Source organism: Borostomias antarcticus (genome assembly GCF_949987555.1).
Source record: "Borostomias antarcticus genome assembly, chromosome: 5".
NCBI classification, from domain to species: domain Eukaryota; kingdom Metazoa; phylum Chordata; class Actinopteri; order Stomiiformes; family Stomiidae; genus Borostomias; species Borostomias antarcticus.
Window position 1 is genome coordinate 3,619,539 of NC_140238.1, and position 9,602 is coordinate 3,629,140.

Here is a 9,602-nt window from a genome sequence, read left to right on the forward strand (position 1 = left end):
TATTATTTTTTTATATGTTGATTTGTATTAGAGTATATAGAATATCTATTGAGGGAGCAAAATCAGGAAAGGTGAATGAAAATCATAGACACTTAAAGACAATTTCTTATGTATCAATCACCAATGTTATAGGCTTATATGATATCATATAATGATGATAATGCTACTGCTGATGATGAAGATGCAGATTGGTGCCCTAAGAAAAACTATTTACTATTCAGCGCACACACACAATTCATGCAAAAAACAGCTATGTGGATAAGAATAGGGACCAGTGGCCCTTGTGTGTTCCCTGGCCTGGCGAGTACAGGCAGCCAGGAGAGGCGAGCTGTGTTCACAGAGGCCAGACAAAGCAGTGGTTGTGCCCGGGGTCCGTGGCCTCAGAGAGAGGGCCCAGCATGGCAACGTTTCTCACACAGAGAGAAAGATAGAGAACGAGATGGAGGGAGGGAGAGAGAGAGAGAATAGGGGGGGTGGGGGGGGGGCACTTCCTGGAGGTTCATTCTTCCTCTCTCTGCAATCATCAATGGCATTCTCCCCCTATCCCACTCCTCGCTCACACAGACAAAGGGCCCTGCATTCCTCTGCTGTGTGATGGCCCTACTGCCACAGCCAACCAATAGGGAACCATCACTCAGACCTTTGGACCAATGAGATCTTCAGAGGGCTGCTCAACACTGGCCAGTCTGTTTACTTGTGTGTTTGTAATACTTTGATGTGTTTGCTGCGCTGGTATCTATTACAAAACAATTGTTGTGATAATGAATATTTACTCCAGGTCATGGTAGGTGGTCATCTGCTAACACATGGTCTGTTATGGTAGTTGGTGTCATTGAGTAAATAAAACAACAACAAATAAATAAAATAAATCATGAGCCCGTATGAATTGTTTGACGAGCAGATCAGTTCTGTGGAAAATGGCGTGAGCGGTTGTCATGTGGTTAGTCAGAGGTCTGAATGGTAGAAGAAAAAAAAAACTTTGATCTCTGCCCTCGCCTTGAACTGACCGAGCGCAACAAAATAACAGACAGTTCTACTCATTACTGGGGCAAAATGTCAAACTAAGACATAGTAGGAGGACATTCGAGAAAAAACAACAACACCAGCGGTAGTTGTGGAGGCCACCCTCCCTCGGTCATCCCAGTGTGTGTGACAGGAACAGCGTGGCGAGTTCTGAAGTGTGGTATGACACTTGAGAGAAGCCCATTTACAGTTAAGAGTGACAATAAGGGGAAGTGGTAGACGAAGAGAGAGAGAGTGGGAAGGCGGGAGGAGAAGTCAATAAATGTTTCATTAAGGGGAGAGGTTTGGCAACACACTCAGACCCCAGCTCCTAATGTTGTGTTACTCAATTATTACTCAGGCTCTATTGTGGGCTATTTGTAGCAACAAAAGAAAACCATTGAATGTGCTGCATGATGCATGAATCCAAAGTCCAAAGTTCCTTGCTGATTGTTTATTTTCGATTTGGTTTTTATTGCTTCCTTTTACTGTAATAAAACACTGTCGCAACACTGTCACAACACCGTGTCCAAAATGAGGAAATGACAGCTTCTCTTCATATAAAAGTCTACATTCAACAAGGGTGGGTCCCTCTATTCTACGTAATCTAATAGGGGAATCACAGAGGATCCGGCGCTAGGACCAGGGAGACGATTGTGCCACAGAAGCATTGCAGACAGACGTTTGGGAGGTGTAGTGGAAGAAAGACTAGAAACGGAGTAAATGAGAGCACTTTTTGTCCAGATTATTGAAGGACTTATCATTAAAATAAATCGCCGAAACAGAGCATAAGGATGAAACGGACACACTATTGAATCCTATTCAGGTAAATGCCTGTGTTTTCATTCTCGTGTTATAACTGTATGAGTAGTAGGCAAGCCTACGACAGCAAGAGGGATAGGTCCCATTGTATTACTAACGATGCGGTTATTTTCACAAGCAGCCCAGATAGGCCCCATGTCCTATCTAAATCACCAAATGAAAGCCAAAATTAATTGTGTTCTTGACTTTAACCGACTTTTGGGAATGCGCTGAAGTAGACCTTTACCATAGTAGGCTGTTGCCTATTTGTAAAATGTGTGTATATAAAGCTACTATCTGCTATTTTCTGAGTTGGAAACAAGCAGCCTTTGAGCCATCAGGGATAAAATGTTTAGTTGTTTCGCCATGTGATCCCACAGATCACTTTCAAGATCTCTTATTAGATCAGATGCCATGAAGTCAAGGTTGAACACAAAACGAAAACAAACTTTCGTGCTCAAGAGTGCAACCCATTCATTTCTGTGAACTTAACTCAATAACATTTTATTAACCCTTTGTGTAAGGTCAATAACGCTGACATAAAATGGCCATGGGTGGTGGCACAGTGAGTTCATTGGACTCCTGCAGAAATGCCTGCAGCCACGTTGTTACTTGATGCAACAGTGTATCTTGACTGTCATAGAATGAGTCTCTTCAGGCTCCTGGTGATACAGTTCCCATCCATCCATCCATCCATCCATCCGTCCGTCCATCCATCCATCCATCCATCCATCCATCCATCCATCCATCCATCCACCCATCCATCCATCCAATGACAGCTAATGCTTGTGTGACAAACCATATTTTAGCAAAATACATCTTTAGACTTTTATAATACCACCCTCAACAATGAATTTCATGTCCCATCATAATATATTGAAGGATTCAGGGCTGTAATGGCTATAATCATCACTACGCACTCATGTCTTAGAGTAATCCCGTCGGCCATCTTTCAGGTGCAAGGTGTGCATGCACATTCCAGGGCGCTTCGTCCCTGCGGGCCTCAGTTGGGTCATGCAGGATGTTATTTTCCTCTTCAGTCATGGGACTCATGTCCAACCACGGTTTGCATGTTTAGGGACACACACACACACACCATGTGACATGGAGCAGAAGCTGGTGAAATGACGCAGCCAGTGACTGTTTGACTCACTCTGTTCTACTTGGAAGATGCCCCCCCCCCCCCCCCTCCCCCTCCTCATTACTATGTGAAAGGACTTTGAGTTCCTCCGGCCCCCCCATTGACGCAAATGTGCCACCAGTTGCATGCAGAATCCCAGGAATGCTGTTTGAAATGTGCCCTCACACAGTCAGGCTTATTGTACCCGCCTGGAGGCAGCTACTCCAGAGGAGTTAGGAAGCGTTATCAGTTTGAAGAATCCTCCTCACGCTGCCCGCACTCTCGCCACCTCCTTTGGCTCCCATCATATGACTTTCTGTGCCCCCCCCCCCCCCCCACCTCCCCCCGCACGTCACTGTCTCTGCTACGGTACCTGAGGTTAGACACACACACACACACGCAAGCTTACTGTAACTCACTTAACTTATCTTCCAGTTATCACCAATATGTTGGATTCTGGGTGTGGCTCGTTGCCATGGTAGAGCCAGTGTTGTACGGTGTTACAAACATTCTGAGGTGAACGTATACCGCCTTCTAAAACAACGACAAAGCTCTCTGCTTATCTGTCTCTTCCTCTGCCACGGTCAATTTGAATGGAAATATAGTAGTACACTATTTGTTTATATTTCCCTATGCTAATGTGTCTAGCTATCTTTGTTCTCTTTCTTTGAATGTTCTTGATATCTGTATCGGCTCCTGCATGACAACAAACATTATTGTGGCAACAGTGACAATAACATACATTGTGACAACAACAAACATTAGTGTGTTCTGTCTCGATTTTAGGCCTATTTGTTGTTTAGTACTACTAAATGGAGACATGGGACAGGTGCATGCTGGTACTACTACTGCATAGTATTAGTAAACAAGGCCATTGGTCTCCCAAAACATTTCCGCCTTCTGCATTGGCTTATGGGATCACAAGCCAAGATAAAGCTTGTGACGAGTTCGTAATTCGCACGCACCCACGCACTGACGTTGCATAACGGTGTTCGTTATTGGGGGAGGAGACTGATGAAGCAACCCGGGAGGCAGCGTGCGGCGCACCTCCTCGTCGTCGCCTCCATCAGCGTCGCCCGCATTTGAACCCCCGGCCAAGCCGCACGCGGGGCGACGCGAGGCGGAGAGGGATGGGGGCGCCTCGGCGTTCTCAGAAGAGACGACGGAACGTGCCGGAGACGCGTACAGCCCTGCGGATAGCTTGGCAGCGCAGGAGCGCGTCGACAAGGAGCTTCTCCCGGTGCAGAAGGGTGTGACTCTGTGGCGGTTGGCTTGCTTCTATCTCTGTCTCCTGCATTAAACACACGCACGCACACACACACACACACACGACAGGGGCTGCCCCCTTTGGCCCGGTCTCTTGACTCTGTGTGTGGCTTCCCTGCTGCAGTGACACTGATTTGCATGGGACGGGGTGGCCCCTGCAGCGAGAGCCAGCATGATGAATGATTGAAACTAAGGCCGACTGGCAGTGAACGGAGACAGACAGACAGACAGACAGGGAGGGAGGGAGGGAGGGAGGCGGTGGCCTGGGGCCCCTGGACCATGTGACCTGCTGTCAGGGGTACTGGGTTCATTCAGTGGCTGCCGCTGGAGGAGTTCTGGCCGAGGCCCAGCTTTTCCACACACTACCCACAGTAGCAGCAACAGGTCGGTCACATTAAACAGCAGCACTCTGTTGTGGCTCCAGAGCTGGAGCCGTGTCCGTGTGCTGCTCTGCTTCTGTGTGTGTGTGTGTGTGTGTACTGTCCGCGTCTTTGTTTGCATGTACTGACTTGAGTGTGTGTGTGTGTGTGTGTGTATTGGATGTACAATATCCAAAAGTGGCATTATGTCCCGGGATTGTGTGTCTGTGTCAGTGAGTGCATGCTGGGAGCACAGAGGTCCTGTCGGTCTGTGTGATCTCAGCTTGAATTGGTCTCAGAGTGGCCTGCTGGAGCCGACTGGCCAGCTCTCAGGGTGCCTCTCTCTCTCTCTGTCTCTCTCTCTCTCTCTCTCTGTCTCTCTCTCTCTCTGTCTCTCTCTGTCTCTCTCTCTCTGTCTCTCTCTCTCTGTCTCTCTCTGTCTCGCTCTCTCTCTCTCTGTCCCTCTCTCTCTCTGTCCCTCTCTGTCTCTCTCTCTGTCTCTCCCTAGCTCTCTCTAGCTCTCTCTGTCTCTCTCTCTGTCTCGCTCTCTCTCTCTCTCTGTCCCTCTCTGTCTCTCTCTCTGTCTCGCTCTCTCTCTCTCTCTGTCCCTCTCTCTCTCTGTCCCTCTCTGTCTCTCTCTCTGTCTCTCCCTAGCTCTCTCTGTCTCTCTGTCTCTCTCGCTCTCTCTCTGTCTCTCTTGCTCTCTCTGTCTCTTGTCTCTCTCTATCTCTCTTTCACTCATTCTCTTTCTCTGTGTCTCTCAGACATGCTCTCTCTCTCTGTCTTTCTGTCTCTCTTTCTCTCTCACTCTCTTTCTCTGTCTCTCTCAGACAGACAGACACACACACACACACACACACACACACACAATAAGCTCTCTCTCTCTCTCTCTCTCCTCTCTCTCTGTGTGTCTCTCTCTCTCTCTCTCTCTCTCTCTGTCCACAACAACTGACAAGGCCAGCCAAAGAGCATAGGAAGATGACAGCCAGGGCAATAATTGAATAATTCTTGAGAATTTGTGGCTAAAAATAACCCTGTTCTGTTTCAGCAACATAACGATTTGCAACGAACACAATGGCTGTTACTTCTCAGTGTGGTTTAAAGGGAGATGAATTGGGCCTGGGGCTCCTCTATATGACTAACCTACAGCCTGTCAATAACCTAACTACTTCCTGTTGTTGTCCACTCAACCAATGAGATCTCTTGTGTTGTGTTTTGTTGTCGGACTCGGATGGAGCTATGGAGGAATCGATTGCGTTTCCCATACACAATGTTTTGCACTGTCCTATCTTGTTCTTACACTACTGTATGTTTATTGTAATGCACCAACAGAACAGAACAAGGCAAATTCCTCATCTGTGTAAAACTTCGATAAATCTGATTCTGATTCTACGCCTGACTCAAAGAGGTCTTCATGCCAGTTGTGTTATAAGATATGTCTTGATTAGGGTTGCACCCTCCCCCTTTAAAATGACAGAGAAACAGATCAGCCATGATAGGGGATTTCCACAGGCCAGTCTTGGATCACACAACTTTAATTATGATTATGTCTGGAATATACGGTATATCGTCTACAGGTCTGCCTAAACTTGTTAGGCCTAGTAGGGATGGACTGGCTTAGCCCTGCTGTGGATCGGGCGTGATGGCGTGAGTATACTCGCGTTAACATCTTTGTTTTGGGTTGGGTTACTCCCAGGGAATTATTCCCGGGAAGCAGGAAATGGTAGGTTTCCACCGGTACTTCTTGGGTGTCGACCGACCCAGAGGTTAATATTCAGACAGGTGGAGAACACATCTTTTACCTCAAGAAGGGGCTTATTTGAGCTCTTCCTCTGGTGCTAATAGGTAACTGGCGAGAAGGCAGCTCCGGGAACCAGGGACCAGACTGCAGACTCCTGCCCAGGCCGAGTGAGGGAAACGTGGGGAACAGAGCGGTTCTCTCCCTGACAGAACCCTGGATACCCCATCCTGCCTTCCAACATGACCGATGTGGTGATTGTGAAGGAGGGATGGCTTCATAAAAGAGGTGAGCGTTGTTTACTCTGTTCCGCAGTAGGCCCCCTACCATTTTCTAGTAAATATGTCCTCTCAGAATGATTCATGTCAACTGAGAAACGCACAGTTATGCTTGCCGCTCCATAAATACTCTCTTAAGGCCTTTATGAAGGCAACCTGAATGCAAAGTGTACCCCAGGAATGTAACTTCCTAGTTAACAGTTTTTCCCAGAAGGCTCCGGTGTCTCTCGGGGCCCGGCGGCAGCGCAGGCCGAGCCGGGAGGCTTGTGTGGCGGCGGGCGAGAGTCCCGTCGTGTTTGGACGACCAGGCATTCCTCGCATACCTGCTCGCTTTCGGCAGCTTTGTGTGCGTAGAGCGCAATCCCTCCGCCTCGGAGCTGGGGGCTGGCGTGCATCTGGCGTGAGCCGCGCCGGGCGCTATAGGACGCTGGGATGGGGCGGAGGTGGAGCTCCCCAGGGTTCACCCAGTGAGGGGAGGGGGGTTTAGGGACCGGGGGGTCGGGGGTTAATGTTGGGGAGGGGGGTGAGGACACAGGGTCTCACTAGGAGCAGGGCGTCCTGGGGGGGTGGGGGGGGGCTGAGGGAACAGCGCGCTGCTGTGAGCCCGGAGACGACAGACTGCCACGTTAGAACAGGGTCACGCCGGTTCAGCTGGGAACACACACACACACACACACACCCTGGCTCAGCTGGGCACACACACACACACACCCCGGCTCAGCTGGGCACATGCACACACACAGACACACGCAGACCCCGGCCAATCTGCTCTGGGGACTGGTTGGCTTACTGACCGGCGGTTGGCTGCTGGCTGACAGACAGGCTGGCTGGCTGACATTGGAGGAAGACTCACCTTCGGTATGGCAGGGGAAGTGATGATGATGATGACGATGATTCCCTTGACCTTTGTCAATAGTAGTGAAACATCATACAACCAGCAAAATCCGAACGAGCAGCGTAGATAGCATCTCTACTGATAGCAAAAAACAGTCACGCTTCTCAGCGCTGAATGAGTCTGGCAAACTGGGATTCTTGACTGGGAGCCCACGGGGTGAAGCCAGTCTGCTGCCTCGGACGCAGTCGGGTGGGCGGGGCTCCGGGATGACCCGGGGCAGTAGGGAGGAGAGGATGACAGGGTGCAGTTATACCGAGCGAAGAGGACAGCGTTTGTCTTGACGCAGGGGGAAAAGAGAAGATCACCAGTTTGAATCGGTCACAGTTTAGCGAGACGTTAGGGAGCGTCGTTCTTCAAGCGTCTGATTGGTCCCCCCGGTCGCTTCACACATCAGATTTTTTAACATCGGTATCTTCGCCCCATTCGCCGTCGGTCGGCACACTTGGGGAAACTCTAGGTCATGTCGGCACGGCATGTTCCACTACCGCTTGCTGGGTAGATGGGAGTTCGCAGGAAGATAAACGCCGAATTACTTAAAAATGTAACGGTAGAGACTGTCAAGGTGACCAGGAGGAGAGGAAACACCTTGAGCTGGGGTCTTCACCTTGAAAGAGTGAAACTACGCACACACACACACACACACACACACACACACACACACACACACACCCTTCACAGCTCGCCCCCTCCCCTCTCTGTCACCCGTACACACACCCTCTCTGCGCCAATACACACATTCCTCCCTTGCTAAACAAACAGTCCTTGAGGAATAGCGAGCTGGCATGTTGTCTCACCCCGGCAGCTGTGGCCTACGAAATGTCACCCTGTTTCGATTGGACGGCGTCCGCCCAGCTTCCTTGACAGGAAGGGGTTTTAGTGTCGTGTCACTGTCACGCCGCCGCTGACCCCCCCCCCCCCCCCCCCCCCCTTTGAGCCGACGCACAGAAGGTCCGCGTGCCACTGCCCGTCACCTCAACCCAGCCACATACACTGTTCTATCTAGCTAGCTAGCGAGTTAGCGTAGCCTTATAGCTCAATGGAAGTGACTCACGTTTTCTACTATTAGCTGTATAAACAGGCTTTATTTTTTTATGTTTTGTTAGTACAGGATTACTCAGCCATGACAGGACACTGACTGAGGCTGCCTATCTGATTCTCTCAGTGAGCACCCTGTGTCACTCCAGGGTGTGAAGCCAGGGTCATACAGACCCACCACATTCTGGAGGGACTGAGTAAAGGGGGGGGGGGTCGCTATTGAATGTGCTTCTCTCTCTCTCTCTCTCTCTCTCTCTCTCTCTCTTCCTCTCTCTCTCTCCCTCATTCTTTCTCATTCTCTCTCCATCTCTCTCTCTCTCCCCCTCTCTCTCTCCTTCTCTCTCTCTCTCTCCCTCTCCCTCTCTCTCTCCCCCTCTCTCCCCCTCTCTCTCTCTCTCTCTCTCTCTCTCTCTCCCTCTCTCCCTCTCTCCCTCTCTCTCCCCCTCTCTCTCCCTCTCTCTCCCTCTCTCTGTCTGTCTGTCTCTCTCCCTCCCTCTCTCTCTCTCATTCTTTCTCATTCTCTCTCCCTCTCTCTCATTCTCTCTCTCATTCTTCCTCTTTCTCTCCTTCGCTCTCTCTCTCATTCTCTCTTATTCTCTCTCTCTACCTCTCTCATTCTCTCTGTCCTCTCTCCCTCTCTCTCATTCCCTCTCATTCTCTCTCTCATCTCTCTCATTCTCTCATTCTCTCTCTCGTCTCTCTCATTCTCTCTCTCTCATTCTCTCTCATTCTCTCTCATCTCTCCCTCATTCTCTCTATCTCTCTCCCCCTGATTCCTGTCTGATTAGTCATGATGTTGAGCGTGTGTAAGCCGTCTGTGGGCCTCCTCCACCTAACAAAGGAAATAGTAAAGGAAGTTGAGCAAGCTCGGGTTCCCTGATGCTAAGGCCCGGTCAGACAGAACCAGTCCAGACTCAGAGCCCCTAGTACTAGTCCAGACTCAGAGCCCGTAGTACCAGTCCAGATTTAGAGCCCGTAGTACCAGTCCAGACTCAGAGACCCTAGTACCAGTCCAGACTCAGAGCCCGTAGTACCAGTCCAGACTCAGAGCCCCTAGTACCAGTCCAGACTCAGGACCCTAGTACCAGTCCAGACTCTCATCCTTGGA